Source organism: Schistocerca cancellata, chromosome 2 (assembly GCF_023864275.1).
Source record: "Schistocerca cancellata isolate TAMUIC-IGC-003103 chromosome 2, iqSchCanc2.1, whole genome shotgun sequence".
In the NCBI taxonomy this organism is placed as follows: Eukaryota; Metazoa; Arthropoda; class Insecta; order Orthoptera; family Acrididae; genus Schistocerca; species Schistocerca cancellata.
Window position 1 is genome coordinate 115,135,857 of NC_064627.1, and position 17,317 is coordinate 115,153,173.

Below are 17,317 nucleotides of genomic sequence, written 5' to 3' on the forward strand. Positions count from 1 at the left end.
GTTCTAATATTTTTATGCTTCCATCTGGACGTTTGTTAAACTTATGACCATTGGAAAATTTGTGGAAATTACGTCAACTGCAGTATTACATGCGGAATAACATCAGCAGAGCAGAGGACCCTCAATTCTTAAAACACATGCATGATTTAAGCAATAATGAGAGGAACTGTAACTGTGATCTGCAATTTGCATAGCTGGCAATAAACTAATTCCACACGTCACGTGACTTCGATGTTGGTTCTAAATCTCAACATGGAAGACAGGCAGGTGTGTGCAGTCTATGGGTCTGAGACCATAAACGTAGTGTCACAGATATCTTAAACCCACCTCACCAATCCTTACCGTACGCATAGTTTGTTCTTATGTAGTGATATGCATAAGTGACGATTATTGTTTCAAAAACATTGTTTATCGCCCTTCCTGACAGTTTTATCTTGAAGTACCTGTTAACACATGGTATTTTATATTGTGTTATCCATATCTAATATTTGTGTGCTGATACATTTTCCCTATCAATCGTTTTGTTTGAAACATCAAAGTATTGACTGTTGCCAGCCGCGAATTTGTTTTTTAAATTGTATTGCGCATGACGTTTATGAGAAATACTTCCTACTGGCAAGAGCGTTTCCTTCCCATATTATGTTATTTTAAACATCATACTTGCTGTTTTTGTGATTCTGGATTTTATTGGTAAGCCAGAGTTATGCGCTTATCAAAATATTTTTCATTGTGTTTCGTGTTTAGGGAATGTTAAGCTTCATTTTCTGGAGTAATTCATAAATGGTACTTCCCACTAACTTGTACAAATAAAAACAGAAACATAACGTCATATGGAGATACGTACTATACACATGATAACTAAACCACGTAGTCATTGGAATGTCTGTGCTCTTATTGATGATATTTAGCGTCATATCTACGTAGCTGGCGTGTTTAAATTGCTTCTTGTAGCGTGTGTAACAGACGTGTTGGGGCGATGACTACCACTTGTGAGTTTCTGCATAACTGTTCAAAGTTTTTTAGATGAACTTACTTCTACGTTCGGTACTTTCTACAGAACATGAAACGCCAGCAACGACAAATTTTCGTTCGTTTACATTTGAGTGTGGTTAGCTAGTGATGCAATGCACGTACAGATAGCGTCACATATAAGATTTAACTATCTGGTAACCAAACGAATTTCACAATGGGAACTGTTTCCCCGAATGTTTTGTTGTCAACATAAATTACGCAAATAAAACTCGTCAATGGCAGCAGAAAATTGTTTGATAAATTGTAGAGCAAGTGTTGCAGCAGACACTTCTGAAGTCGGTAAAGTGATATACATTTCGTGTGTAGCTCTTTTCTAAGCAAAATTAACAGTTCGTGGATGTCTTAATAAATATGACATTAACCTCTTCAACCTCTAGTATATGTTCACGTAAGACTTCCTTGCTCAACTATTCTTCTTAATGTATTCTCAACTAGTGGTTTATGGGAAGTAAGGGTATTGTCTCGAGAGCATCGGTGAAGGAAAACAAGCTCAAATGACATGGATGGAGCTTGTTTTTCGTAGTGGAGTTGCCTTCTATGTAGAAGTTTTCTTAAACTCCTTTGCAAGTCCCATCTCATACTGAATTTCTTAGGCGAGACATGGTTAAGGGAGAGGACGGTTGATCTTTAATATGTGGTGCGTGTAGAGGTATCAATACCTCCACAGTCAAAGCACGTGGCCACTTGCTATTGTATACCTGGCGCTACCATCAGCCACAAGTGTCAGTAAAGCTCTTGCCAAGCTAGTGAGCCTTCGTTAGACGGTTGCTTTCTGTATGCTAGATACGTAATGGCTGGTAACTGTGTCTATTCACTGCGCATAATTAATTTAATTTCTCCTGCCGAATAGATGTAGTAAGTTTTTTCTTATCCTTACAACGGATAGGCCAGTGTACATCGGTTTACTATTGTTAGTCACACTTTTCCAATAACAGAACTTGCCTCGCTGTTGAGTTTCATATATAGTCATTTGGTGATTGAAATGTGTAGTTTAGGAGTTTTGATGACCAATATACGAAGACTATTGCTTGACTTTAAAGTGGAGAGGTTAGCTACAGTTGATATCTTCCTGTAGGATGTATGGGTGAGGAATATATAGGTTCCCCCTCTGTTGCAGTTAGGCTGACGTCACACGGACAGTTTGGTTCCGTATATGGTAGTGGCGAGGTATTTTACTTCGTAGAGGGAGGATGGGATGCACTCAACTTCTGTACAGTAACTTGAAGAGCAAGCAGTTGATATTAACGGCTCCGTCAGCAGTTTGTTTACCACGTGCCGTTCCATACCGTCGAACGCTTGAACGCCAAGAATAATACAACAGTAGGGCGGCAGTACATGCCTCCCCCCCCCCCCCCCTCCGAGGCATATTACATTCTTACATAGGGAACCCACAGGACATATTACATACTTCTGGTGGCTGCAGAGTGAACTTAGTACGTTTCGCGTAGAGTCGTAGTACAGGAACGGTTCATTTGTACGTCACAAACCTACTCATATTATTACAATTTAGGCCGATATCGATGTTTTCCTACGTTGCAAACAACAGAAATAGAAAACGTACATGGTACAACAGCTGATGTCACTTATGGTCCTCTGGGTATGATCGATACATCCTTCAGCTCCACAACATCTCGACGCACCATTCGCGAGAAAGGTCTGTCGAGGTGGACATAATTCTTGGCCGCCAAAATCCACTTGCACAAGTTGTCTGGACTTTTCTTGTGGAGCTACACAAGAAGTCTTATCACACAAGGCCTCTGTAGCGTCGGTAGAACAGGTAAAGGCATAGGTGCGGCTGGAGTGATGCACTGCCCACCAGTTATTTTTTGATTATTTGTACAAGGGCTTCTAGAGAAATATGTTGCATGAACGTGATGGTCGTCTTACTCTGCAGTGAATATTAGCGAGAGCATTTAAAGCGCAAATCAGTTTAAGCTATTGCCTTTTATGAAGCCTTTCCCAAAAACAAGAATATCAAGAAATGGGTAATAGGGACTGTCGAAACCTGAATAACTGAGACGATTATAATACCAGGCTCCGTCATTTTCATCCCTCAATTCTTGTCCAGAATCAATAAGTAAGCCACTTGATCTCCCACCACTATATATCGTTAGCACACTCACTCTCGTTAGCACTGTGCTTGCCAACTGCCTTAAACGCACTAATTTGAAATGAAGTAAGATATTTGAAAAAAAAAGGAATTGGTCGCTTTACTGAAAAGGTATTACCGTAGCACAATAACATATGGTTGTTCTTCGACCTTGAATTGGGTCCTTTCAGTGTGGCAAGTTACTCAAATCGATCAACTCATTGGTAGCAGATGAACAGTCTCTTAAAGACGTGTTCTTGGGCCATATCGGAAAAATCGTGTTTGATGTCTGTTACTTAAGGAAATAGACAAATGCTGCAAATCTCTGAAAACAGTAAACATGTGGTGATCAACTTAAAAGTAGAAATTATTTCAGTCCACAAGTTCTGCAATCGTTCTTCTCACAGTTTAAAATATTTCTGTGTTTTTCGCGACAAGAAGCTAGAACGCTTCTGTAGAAAACTGCTCGTCCTCTGTCACTAAGCTGATGGAGTAGGTTGAAACTTGTCACAGCGTAAGAACACGGTTGAAAGCCAGTCATCCTTAGTCATGAGATCAGTCTTGTTTCTCTCGCTGTCTGACTTCGTAAGCCTGCCTCCATAGCAATGGGACAATCCCGCTGTATCGTTGAGTGAGGCTTGTAGGTTCGAGTCCCATGTCTTTGAATTAAATGTGGAATACCAGCACGTGTTGCCTACAGGATTAAACCAAAATACTGAGAGACATACGGATGTGTATGTGTGTGTGTGTGTGTGTGTGTGTGTGTGATGTTACCAAACGTAAAATAAGAAACGACAGTACAGTTCACTGAGACTTTGACGCACTTAACTACATCGCCCATAAATTAAACTTGAAAGGCATAGAAATTTTCTACCCGTGTAGGGAGAAAGCAGAATACCTGCATTACCATTACCGTTTGGGAAAACTTCGTATTAGTATGGACTGACTAGTTGATCAGGTATAAAGAAACGTAAGTGTCGTGTGACTAGGGCCTCCCGTTGGGTAGACCATTCGCTAGGTGCAAGTCTTTCGATTTGACGCCACATCAGCAACTTGCGCGTCGATGGGGATGGAATGATGATGATTAGGACAACACAACACCCAGTTCCTGGGCGGAGAAAATCTCCGACCCAGACGGGAATTGAACCTGGGCCCGTAGGATTGACATTTTGTCGCGCTGACCACTCAGCTATCGAGCGCGGACATTGACTAGGTATGTGTTCATTCCATTTCTATTAGTCCATTTCCTCCTTCACTCTCTCTGTTCATCTCCTTCCCATCTCTCTCTTTGCACACCTCCTCCACCACCACACACGGTTCGTATCTCTCTATCCATCTCTCTTTCCATCTGCTACTCCCTTCTCCCCTCAGTCTGTCCACCTCCTCCTCACCTTCTCTCAATCCATCTCCTCTACCCTGTCTGCCTTTCCTTTTCCGTCCATCTTCTCCTACTCATCCCTGTGCCCATCTCCTCCTACTCGTCTCTCTATCCATCTCCTCCTTATTCCAGTCTCACTTCATTTTCACCCCCGTCTCTCTCTGCATCTCCTCCTCTTAACTTTCTCTGTCCATTTACTCCTCCATCTATGTCTGTCTATCTCCTGCTTCCCCCTCTCTGTCTGACCACCTTTTTCTTCTGACGTTGTCTCTCCACGTTGTCACTCCCACTCCTGTAGCAGGTTGCTTGTCCTTGCCGCCACAGTAGTTTCTTTCAAGACAGTAAGTAATATGTTTATTAGATTTCATTGGAGGGTTCAAAATGAGCTTTTACCTGCAGCTTTGCCCGCATAGGCCCTAGTCACATATATTTCGCACCCATTTAACATGTTTCATATATATTTATACGCATATTTCAGCTGTAACTCTAGCAAATTTTGCCATGCAGTTTCGTATTCACGCAGCTCAACATTTACGACATATATTCTCCTGATCCTATCTCCTGAACTATTTGTCGTACAATCATATAGTTTTGCAGATACATTTAGCGGCATATGTGGATACTCTCAGAGAAATTTGTTGCGAATAGAGAGAGTACCAGAGAATTAACAAGTTTAAAAGTCATACATGTCACGGCATATTTTCACGCATCAAAGTGTTTATTACATCGTATCTCCTGAACTGTGTGTCATAAAACAATATAATAAAATGTAGGTACATTCAGTGCGTATGGGAATACTGTGTGCAAAATGTATCATGAATGCAGGTAGCAGTTAAGGAGTAATAAATTAGAACGCCATGCCTGATGCAGCTGTTATACAGCATGAGCAGCGCAAATGTAGTAAGCTAGAATATTTTTTTCCTGTCATTATTTTATGGGGGTTGTCAGCGAGAAAAAGTTTCGTAAAGGTTTTAAATGATGTGTAATTTCTACCAAAGTAACTAAATGCAGTCATTCTCAAATAGTGGATGAATAAAGTCTGCGAATTGGCATCTCTCGAGTTACACTACTTTTTAGCCCCAACTCCTGCTCCACTTACAGATGCGTGGTCCTTTCCCGCACACAATTCTCTCTCTAAAATAAGTGATTTGTGTACCTAGTCTGGTTCAAATCGGTCCCGTGGTTCAGGAGGATATCTGGAACGTATGTACATATGTACGCACAACAACTTTTATAATATGATGGATAACAGTGCTGAACATATGGTAAAGAAGTGCATGCACTGTATATATTGTGACCTAACAGCTTCCTTCTCTTCTTCTTTAATCATGTCGTTCAATGTCGAAGTTCTTAGTAGGCTAATATTAAGCATTAGAGCAAGAGTTGTTCTTCCCTTCTATTGCGATATTTTAGAACGTATCCTCAGTTAACTATATTTACAGAAAAACTAGTACATATGTGAACAGTTCTCTAAAATATTTGTTATAGCCCAACATCGACAGCTTCGATTAAGATTTTGATTTAAGGATGTGAAATGTAGTACATTTTATGGCCTGGCAGCATATTATTTGCAGAGTAACGAGTAATAATCGGTTTCATTACTCAAAAACAAATGTATTAGATTTTTCCTGGTAGTAAGAGTAGAAGATACACTGAATTTACTTATTTTGCCACGTTCTTCTACAGAGGTGGTTGCTTGACGTATTCGTGGACACTGTTTTCACCACATCATTTAACGCACACACACACACACACACACACACACACACACACACACACACACAAACACCGGCTCCCGCGATACCCACACGACCCTCACACTACTATAGATAACTACCTCATTTCCTTCGTGTGCTTTGGACGACATAATCGTAACTACCGCTACAATCGACCAAGAGAAAGAAAAACACGTTGCACATGTGAATAGAAGCTGCATCGCTCCATCTCACTTTGCGTCTGTTGCCTAATGTCTTTCTCCATTCGCTTCTTTGTTGGAAACCAAGAAATCAAGATACCAGTGAAGTGCTAAATTCTGTGGTGAAAACAGTTTCTAAGAACCACGGAATATGCAAAAACATTCTATCTTGTTAAATGCAAGCCTTCACTTATTTTTAATCAGGTGAGCAATCACATCAAAAATGGATGCTTCATACAGCTTTTTGATCTTACAAGAGCATATGGACCTCGTTAAACCTGTACAGTGTATTCCCGGAAATAAAGGGGCACTTTCAATAAGACACGTACGTGCCGAAACAAACTTCGATAACAATATGGAAGAGAAACAGTTGATTGGCGACTCCATGTAGCTGATGTTTACCGGAAAGGTGTGTAATAAAAAAAACATCTGATTTATTGGACTTGCTCAGTTACTATTACTAACTTCTACGGAGTGTGGGTTATCTGGTTTCCCTGACCAGCAATAGCGATTAGTAAAGTAGATTATCTAGCCTCTCTATGTATCAAATAGACAGTGTTTTTCCGGAAGTATGCAACACTGCAACCATTGTCACGTAATGTGATTCGTTGCTGTTTTCCGTTTCAGTGTGCAGCTTCTTCCTACTTGGAGTGTCAGCATGCACAGACATGTTTTTCGTAGAATGTAATGAGTTTCAAGGGTGTTACGATTCGCTGTATCTACGTTTACTTAATGGCATTTGTGTGAAAGCTATAGAATAGTTCTAGACCTACGAAAGAGTCTTACAGTATGACGGCATGGGTGGCTTGGATGTGGTGTTCATACATCTGATAAGAATAGATTTATTTCTTCGCGCTCATTATAACCATACATTCGCGATGTGTGAGGGTTGTGTCTTGTATAGATGACCGCGGAGACAAATTCGTACGAAGTGTAGCGCTGTGTCTGAGTTGTTGATGGTGAAGGGAGAGGGTGAATCTCAGCGCCGGCACACAGCCCAGCCCTCTCCAATAGCATCAAGGGGGACGCGCAGATTAATGTCCCCATTCGACGGACGGATCACCAGCGACAGCTACTCCGAGGGACACTGAGGGATTCACCTCAGGCCATTGGCACTCAGACCATCGATCAGGGGCTCTATGTCACTAAACCGCCACCCCTTCCAGTACAATCAATGATAAGGAATGTTGCTACCATAGCAAGGATTCGAACCATCTACTTTCGGATCGACAGCCGCGAATTACACAGGGTTATCGTTTGCGCGCTATGTGAACAATAATGAGTATAACTTTCAGTAGCTTAGGCTTTTACGTGCTTTTAATTTCACTTCAACTAGTTTACATAATTATTGCAAATTTTTAAGGGGCTCCGGAACGCCCTATACTTGCAATGTTAAAATAACGCTTATAAATTACATCTTTCCTCACAAAGTATTTGAGGTAGGAAGTTGACTTTTTACAGATTATTTATTGGAATATGGGCTACAACTTAACACAGGGATTTTACAAAATTTTAGTTCAGTTTTTAAAGATGATTTTTTTTCAATTGTAATGAAAATTCACAACATTTTTTTTGCAATTTTTTATTTATATATTCAAAAATATATAGTTTTTTGGAAAAAGGCTGTGTTAAATTATGCAGAAGGTACTGTGTAACATTTACTGAAAGTTTGAAACAAATATGTTTGGAAGATCCTTAGAAAACATGTAATTAGTATGAGAAAATAAAAGTTTTGGGAATCGAGCGACAAAGATTGGATTAACTTTTTAGTGCATTCCAGGTCCATAGGATGGATTATCTTCATCCTCTGCAAACTCCTCCTCCAGCTTCCTCTTGTTCCTCCTCCTGTTTACTCTTGCTTGTATTTCTAGACTCTTTACAGCCCTGTTTGCAGCCCGAAGGCGTTCCTTGTCTAAAGCAAGCATCGCTCGTACCATGTTAGAACCTATCTTCATTCCCATATTTCTAAATACCTAGCACCTTACAATGTTGCCATCATTGAAAGTCGCAATAGCAACTTTACTTTTACTCATTATTATACTTCAACAAAACAGAGACTCAAGAAACAGAATTAATTACGAATATTTTCGAGATAACGACAGAGTAAATAAACATGAAACAATCGACAATCACACCAGCGATATATATTGAACCATCACAGGTTAGCCACAACACATACTTTATCTCACATCACTAAAATGTACCTGATGAACACGGACGTTAATAATAACACCATTTGACAGCAGTTTAACAGCGCCACAGTGGGTCACGCCCATGTAGAACACATTTCAAAAAAAATTTAAAAATAGTTGTAGTCTTCGGAATTGAATAAATTATACATCTATTAAAAGGTAATAGTCTGCAGATTCAGAAAACGCAAAAAAGTAAAAATTGAACTTTTCATGATTTTGAGCCTTTCCGGAGCCCCTTAAATTATTAAAGAATTAATTACAAAACTATAACAAGAACTTACAGAAGAATAATTACTATTCTTAGTATGGACACATGAATACAACGAAGCATGACTTTTTTTCAAGAAAACAACATGCCTCAGTCACACCTGTAACGCCTGGACTTTAATCACGTACAGACGATAAAACGTCTTGCGGATTTATGTGCACAGTAGTTAAAGAACACATTTAGTTTCAGCAGATCGGAAAATCCTTTCTAGGAATATTTTTTCGTTTTAATGCATCTGCACCAAAGCACTTTAACAATTAATTATTTTAACTGCTCTTACAATTACAGTTGACAATCATATAAGCTGATCAGCAGCAGTAACGCTCAATAAACTGAGTTAAATAATGTGGATGGTGTCAGACAAGACTTGATGTCACGCTGTCGTAGTTAATAAAGATAGTTCCTTTGTGAGTGGAGCTTCAGCCAACATTTTCTTGGATCATAGAGGTAATATAACAACATTGTCATACTTGAAGGTTACAAAATAATACACGTATATATCGGTGACATAAACTGTCTCGTAGATGAAACACAGAATACGACAGAAGAAATAATAGTAACATCAACACAGTACACCCACAAATCCACTCCACAATGAAAATGGAAGAAAATAAGAAACTGAATTTCCTGGATCTTACCATGACAAGAAACAACTACCAACCTGAATTTTCCATCTTCAGAAAATCCACATCGTCATGCACTGTTATCCGTAAATCATCTACTCACCTGACAGCTCATAAATATGCCACTTTCACACACAAGATTCACAGAATAAACAGAACACCTCTTAAATCAGAAAGCTACAAACAGCAACTAAATATCATCAAAAAATGCTACAGAAAATAAATACAGTAGAGACACAATAAACAAGCTCAACAACAAGGTGAAAACGAAAGATAGCTCATAAATATGCCACTTTCACACACAGGCTTCACAGAATAAACACAACACCTCTTAAATCAGTAAACTACGCCCAGCAACTGAATATAATCAAACAAATGCTGCAGAAAATACATACACAAGAAACGCAATAAACAAGCTCAACAACAAGGTAAAAATGAAAGATAATGACAGTGGCCACCCACTCAAGAGCACAACCAAGAGATCGGAAAACACAGAGGCAGAACACACCGACAACACAGCAGGCTGCACCACAGTACGAAAAAGAAACACGTGGTACACAGTAACCTGCACAGTCCGCAGCTCGTGGTCGTGCGCTAGCGTTCTCGCTTCCCACGCCCGGGTTCCCGGGTTCGATTCCGGGCGGGGTCAGGGATTTTCTCTGCCTCGTGATAACTGGGTGTTGTGTCATGTCCTTAGGTTAGTTAGGTTTAAGTAGTTCTAAGTTCTAGGGGACTGATGACCATAGGTGTTAAGTCCCATACTGCTCAGAGCCATTTTTGAACTAACCTATACTAGGAAAACAGCACACAGAATTGGGAGTATACTGAGAAAACAAAGGCTACTAACAACATTCAGAACAAACAACACAGTTCAATAAAAGCTAAAATCAGACGAAAGGGTCTTGGACGAATTCAGAAATACAGGAACACACCAGCTCACGTTAACTCCTGTCATGCCCAGCACATAGGACACACTAGAAGATATTTCCAAACGCGATACACAGAGCCAATGAGAGCTCTGAAGAGTGACAGCACACATTCCACTTTCACAGAACACCAAATGAAAAAATCCACCACCCCGCTAATATCTAAACTGATCTACACATCTTGAAACGCAGCAACAGTTTACACCGAAAGCTAACGTTAGAAGAAGAATTATTCCATATAAAATGGTACAGTGGAAGAGAGGAACGTACGAGGGACGTTCAACATGTAATGCCTCAATTTTTTTTTCTTCGAACATATTTATCGTTAAGAGTCAGAATTTGGTGACAATGTACATGAACATTTCTTGTCCATGTCAGGGTTTTCTATGTAGTTTCCATCACGTTCTATGGCCGTCCGCCAACTTTGTGGAACAGCATGTATTCCATTCTGGTAAAAGCTATTGTCCTGTAGGCACAGCCATGTTTTCATTGTATGACCGACACTCTAGTCATCTTCCACGTGTGTTCCCCGTAGAGAAAGGCTTTTCCGACGATATGAAAACGCTCCAACAATTGAGATTGTGGTGTGCGTACTGTAAGACCTTCGGTACACACACCATCAGATTATTTGACTTGTCGCTCTAACGAAGTAGGCGAGTGTCAGCAATATGTCTCGTGGTCTTATCGTGGCGTGTTTATCTTCTGCCGTTAGGTTAGACGATAGAAATGCCTTTTGGACGCTTAGAGTAGCAGATTGACGGTGACCAACTTTAAACACAAATCGATTTATTTTCACACACATTTATTAAAATAATAAAAATCATAGATATTACGTAACTTGATTCTGGATGCTGTTTACAATTGACACTCTGAAGTTCCTTTGGTCTTGGTACGGTAATCTTATTCTCGCATACCTCTGATGCTTGACAAAGTATCTATATATTTCTCTTCATGGCTATGTACAGGAATATGATAATCGTTTTAGGCGCAGACTGAAACTTGACTACAGACTAATGCAGACTGACTAATCGGAGGTCTGTACACTCGTTGTAATACCTCGAGCGTTTAGGTATCACCGCGCGAGTGTGATCCGCGAGGAGAAAAGGTTCTACGTTAGCAGCAATCTCATTGGCTGCGTTACATATTAATACGCGTATCGGCGGAAGCAGAATTTGATCCGTCTCTAAGACAGCGCCATCTCGTAGTGCGGAGACGGACGAGCGCTGCGCCTGCGCTGTTGAGCTTAGCGGGGCGCGCTCTATTGGGAAAGTTGTGTACGCGCTGACTACGCGGAACTATGTACACAACAGAGATGGAATGGTCTTTCGTCGAATCTTGTTGTCCGCTGTGAGCTTTCGTGGAATACATCGCAAGAACCTCTTTGAATATACGAGAGTCTCGATGATTGCAGACACACTTCCAATGCTGCCGGCAACCGTAGAGCCGATTGTCGAGTTGTGATGGGCCGGTCGGCAGGGATAATGTCAGCCGCACGATTCAGCATGTATGGAGTGGTGGCTGTAAGAGGACGGGCCGAGCGCGGCTGAACTTGGAGCTCTGTTTCTGCATTTCCTTAGGCTGTAACTTACTTTACCCATCGCCCAACTGTACTCCTGTCAACTGCAGCATAGCCGTACACTGCACACAAACGTTTATGGATGTTCACTACGGTTTCTTTGTCCGCACACAGAAATTCAATAACAGCACGCTGCTTGTGACATTGAGTCCCTATGTAGACTACATCTTGACGCTGCACTACGGCTCTGCCAAGTGCCAGAGCAGATCGAAGCTTCACCGGCGCAAAGAACAAACATCAGATGTGAAGCACCAACAATGACTTTTGTCTATGTATACTAATGGTTTTTAAAAGAATGCAAGGCATTACTTACGGATTCACCTTTGTAATAAATTAAAACACAGCACTTTGCAATAACAAACTGTTTTCTGCTCTAAGGCAGCTCACAGGGGACACAGGACAGGAACACAAAACACACACACACACACACACACACACACACACACACAAAAGCACTCCCTAACCACATACAGAGAGATAAATAAGGAACAGATGTCGTCAGAACTCCCGCTACAGTTTTCAAAAGCTTCTAGCAGTATGCGATACATTCTCGCGACACATGCGAATTACAAGATGGTGTAGTATTCTGATTTACGAACTAGGTGCAAAAGTTATTTTTTTGTGTTTAACAGCAACTGAAGCCGGATAACTAACGTAACAACAAAAAAAATCACGTAACAACATAGCGCACACTAAAACTGTTTCCACAACACTATCGCCATTTTCATTAGTATGATGCTGACGTATCTAAGTACAATTTTTCATATTTAACAACAACCATACTTACAGTAGCAGATGACAAATTACATGCAAACGAAACGGCAACAAAGACACAGAAAATGTGTCGGAACTAAAGGGAACAACACAAAAACGATGTTGTGTTTTAAACTAAGTAAAGTACTATATATACAACACAAAAGTTTTGAATTACCATGGGTCCCAGAATCCCTGAAGACAGACGTTGACTGGGGATATTGTATCACAGACACAGTAGTTTTTATTGTTCAGAGGGGTCACTAAACCCGCCCAAAGATGTAAACTACCATGCATGAGCAGCGCCTATTAGACGGAGGTGGTCCGACAGTTCCAGTCATTCCGACAGGCAGGAGGTACACGGCTCGTGTTGTCTGTAGTTCAACCATGCCTAGACGGTCAATACCGCGGTTCGATCGCGTCCGCATTGTCACTTTATGCCAGGAAGGATTTTCAACAAGGGAAGTGTCTAATTGTCTCGGAGTAAACCAAAGCGATGTTGTTCGGACATGAGGAGATACAGAGAGACAGGAACTGTCGATGACATACCTCGCTCAGGCCGCCCAAGGGCTACTACTGCAGTGGATGACCGCTACCTACGGATTATGGCTCGGAGAAACCCTGACAGCAACGCCACCATGTTGAATAATGCTTTTCGTACAGCCACAGGACATCGTGTTACGACTCAAACTGTGCACAATAGGCTCCATCATTCGTAACTTCATTCCCGACGCATAAGGCGAGGTCCATCTTTGCAACCACGACATAATGCAGCGCGCTACAGATGGGCGCAACAATATTCCGAATGGACCGCTCAGGATTGGCACCATGTTCTCTTCACCGATGAATGTCGCATATACCGTCAACCAGACAATCGTCGGAGCCTTGGTTTGAGGTTACCCGGTCAGACTGAATGCCTTCCAGTGGGTGCAGCAAGGTGGAGGTTTCTTAATGGTTTGGGGTGGCATTATGTGAGGCCGACGTACGCCGCTGGTGGTCATGGAAGGCGTCGTAACGGCCATCCTTCGATCGATAGTCCAACCACATCGGCAGCATATTGGCGAAGCGTTCGTCTCCATGGACGACAGTTCGCCCCCATGGTGAACATCTTGTGGATGACTTCCTTCAGGAGAGGGACATCGCTTGACTAAAGTGTCCAGCATGTTCTCCAGACATGAACCCTATCGAACATGCTTGACATAGATTGAAAAGGGCTGTTTATGGACTACAAGACCCACCAATCACTTTGAGGGATCTACGCCGAATCGCCGTTGAGGAGTGGGACAATCTGGACCGACAGTGCCTTGATGAACTTGTGGATAGTATGACACGACGAATACAGGCATGCATCAATGCAAGAGGACGTGCTACTGGGTATTGGAGGTACCGGTGTGTACATCAATCTGGACTACCACCTTTCAAGATTTCGCTGTATGGTGGTACAACATGCAACTCTGGTTTTTATGAGCAATAAAAATGGCGGAAATGATGTTAATGATGATCTCTGTTCCACTTTTCTGTACAGGTTCCGGGACTGTCGGAACCGAGGTGACGCAAACTTTTTTCATGTGTGTAGAACAGTTCACAGAATACAATATTTGGATCCAAACATTACACATGTAAAACTGTTTTATAATGTTCATAACGATCGTGTTTTAGCATGTTTTGGTGTAAAGAAAGAACCCACTCACGATTACGATGTTGTCGCTGAAACTAATTAGGGAAAAGAAATAAAATAAATGTAAACAATAGTGTTTTGCATCAAGGTGGACCGACAATCCTATATTGTTAGGATCTATGTGAATAACCACGCTGCAGATTATTATTCATAAAAAATGTAATCTTTCACTCTGTAACATTTGCTGATGCGATGATTTGTGCAGTTTGCGAGAAAAAGCAGTTTGCAATAGCGAACTGTAAACACGTAATGAAAGTACTACCAGTCGCTTATTGCTTAATCATTACGTCAGTCTCCAGAATGAAGTAATGTTGCCACAACCGCAAGGGCGATTCGATTTAATAATGACAACAAATTAACATTAGTCTTAAAAGCACTACACAATGCCTTAACTTTTGTTCCTGTGTAGACGAACACTCCAAAACTTCCCCAGTGCAATTTTAGCCTTCTGTCACGCTCACACCACTAGTTTCGCCTTGTTATCTATCAGATTTTACTGAGGCCTTGTTCCATTTCGCTCTTTGTTTTGTCGTTTTCCATAACACAGTCCTCTGTGCAGCTGTACTAGGCCACCTTGCAACCCCTATATTTTCCAGAACCATTAATCTTATACATAATACCCGCATCCGTGTATAAATCCACTTGCCTCACTGCTGCCCAACATCCTGCGCTTATGTAAAGGATGTCACATTTATCCTGACCAGCCCATACAACAGTGCACCATTCACTTAAACGTTACGTTATTAAAAACGAAGCACACAACTGTTCCGTACTTACACACAGTCCTAGTAACGTGACACGTCTACTTCCTGTAGTCGGCAGTAAACAAATCGAAGAACAGGGAAAACGAACAACGATTATTACTGTTCTTCTAAAATACATTTTCCACACATGGGTTACGTTTCTGTCTTTTTGTCCTTGGCGTATGTAGCTATTACAAAGACCTTTAACTGAAAACGATAGTCCGACTGAACGGTGCGCATTTTCATTGGTTTCCATTTGTTTACTGCCATCTCCATCAAGTAGACGAGTTTCGTTATTTATGGTTCGTGCACTGTGTTAGTTACTACAGTAGAGACAAAGTCGGGTCACGTTTTTAATTAGGCTACGGTTACTTGATGATGCACTATGACACGTTATTGAATAGGTCTTGAATAGAGCAAGAGGAATAGAAATATAGCATGCTCCTTAAAAAGACGTACCTTCTTAATAAACAAAATTACAAGAAAGACAGCTATGCTGGTTAATATTCCCCTGGTTCCCCTGGTAGCTGAAGAACCTTTGCTTGAAATTCTTTTTTAATTTTGTTTTTGGTCAAAATTTATGTAGGTGATGAAAATAAATGGGACACCGTGTGAAAGAACGTAATTTCTTTTGCCCATTGTGGATACCATCCATTCACTCAAATTATAGAGAAACTGTGCATTATACAAATTACATACAGCAGTTAATCCAACGTTTGTTAACACGTTCATACACCTCCGAGGTTAATTATTTAGGTATGTAGATTTAAAATTTGAGGAAGATAAGTCATACGAAGCAAATGTAACTAACACTAAGCAGGAGTGTAAAAAAGCAAATGAGTACGAGGCTGCTACAACTGCAAACTACAATGAAGCGCCAAAGAAACTGGTACACAAGCCTAATATTGTGTAGCGCCCCTCCAGCACGAAGAAATGCCGCAGCACGACGCGGCGTGGACTTGTCTAATGTCTGGAGTAGTGCTGGAGGGAACTGACTCAACCAATTCTGCAGGGCTGTCCATAAATCCGTAAGAGTAACAATGGTTGGAGTTCCCTTCTCAACAGTGTGTTGCAAGCCATACTACGCATGCTCAACAATGTTCATGTATGGGGAGTTTTGTGGGCAGCGGAATTATTTAAACTCGGAAGAGTGTTCCTGGAGCCATTCTGTAGCAATTCTGGACGTATGCGGTGTCACATTTTCCTGCTAGCATCGCCCAAGTCCGTCGTAATTGACACTGGACATGAATAGATGCAGGTGATCAGACAGGATGCTTACGTACGTGTCACATATCAGACTCGTATCTAGACCTATCAGGGGTCCCATATCACTCCAACTGCACACGTCTTACACCATTACAGAGCCTCCACCAGCTTGAACACGTCCCCTGCTGACATGCAGGGTCCATGGATTCATGACGTTATCTCCATACGTTTACGCGTTTTGAAACGAGAATCGGCCGACCAGGCAGCATGCTTCGTATCATCAACAGTCCAATGTCAGTGTTGACGAGCCCAGGTGAGGCATAAAGCTTTGTGTTTGTGCAGTCATCAAGGGTACACGAGTGGGCTGCCTGCTCCGAAAGCCCATATCGATGACTTTTAGAATCTTTTTCCAGCCGCAGCGATGTCGGAAACTTGATGTTTTACCGGATTTCTAATATTTACGGTACACTCGTGAAATTGCTTCATCGCTACCTCGGAGATGCTGTGTCCCATCATTCATGCGCTGACTATAACACGACGTTCAAACTCACTTAAATCTTGATAACCAGCCATGGTAGCAGCAGTAACCAATCTAACAACTGCGCCAGACACTTGTTGTCTTATGTACCCGTTGACGAACGCAGCGCCGTATTCTGCTTGTTTACGTATCTCTGTATTTGAATACGCATGCCTATACCAGTTTCTTTGGCGCTTCGGTGTGTACACTAGCGAAAGAAATTGAACGATCGCAGAATATTAGATGGTGCGAACAGGTTCACAGAATCTTTCATGAAAATAATTTAAAATTATTATAGAATGGCCATCAGGCAAAATGTTACTAGCGTAGAATATATGAGGAAAGCTGTATGGGCAGTTTGTTTCATCTCTCTTCAACAGACGATAAAGCCGTTCATGGCCTATGCTATTCAGAATATGCC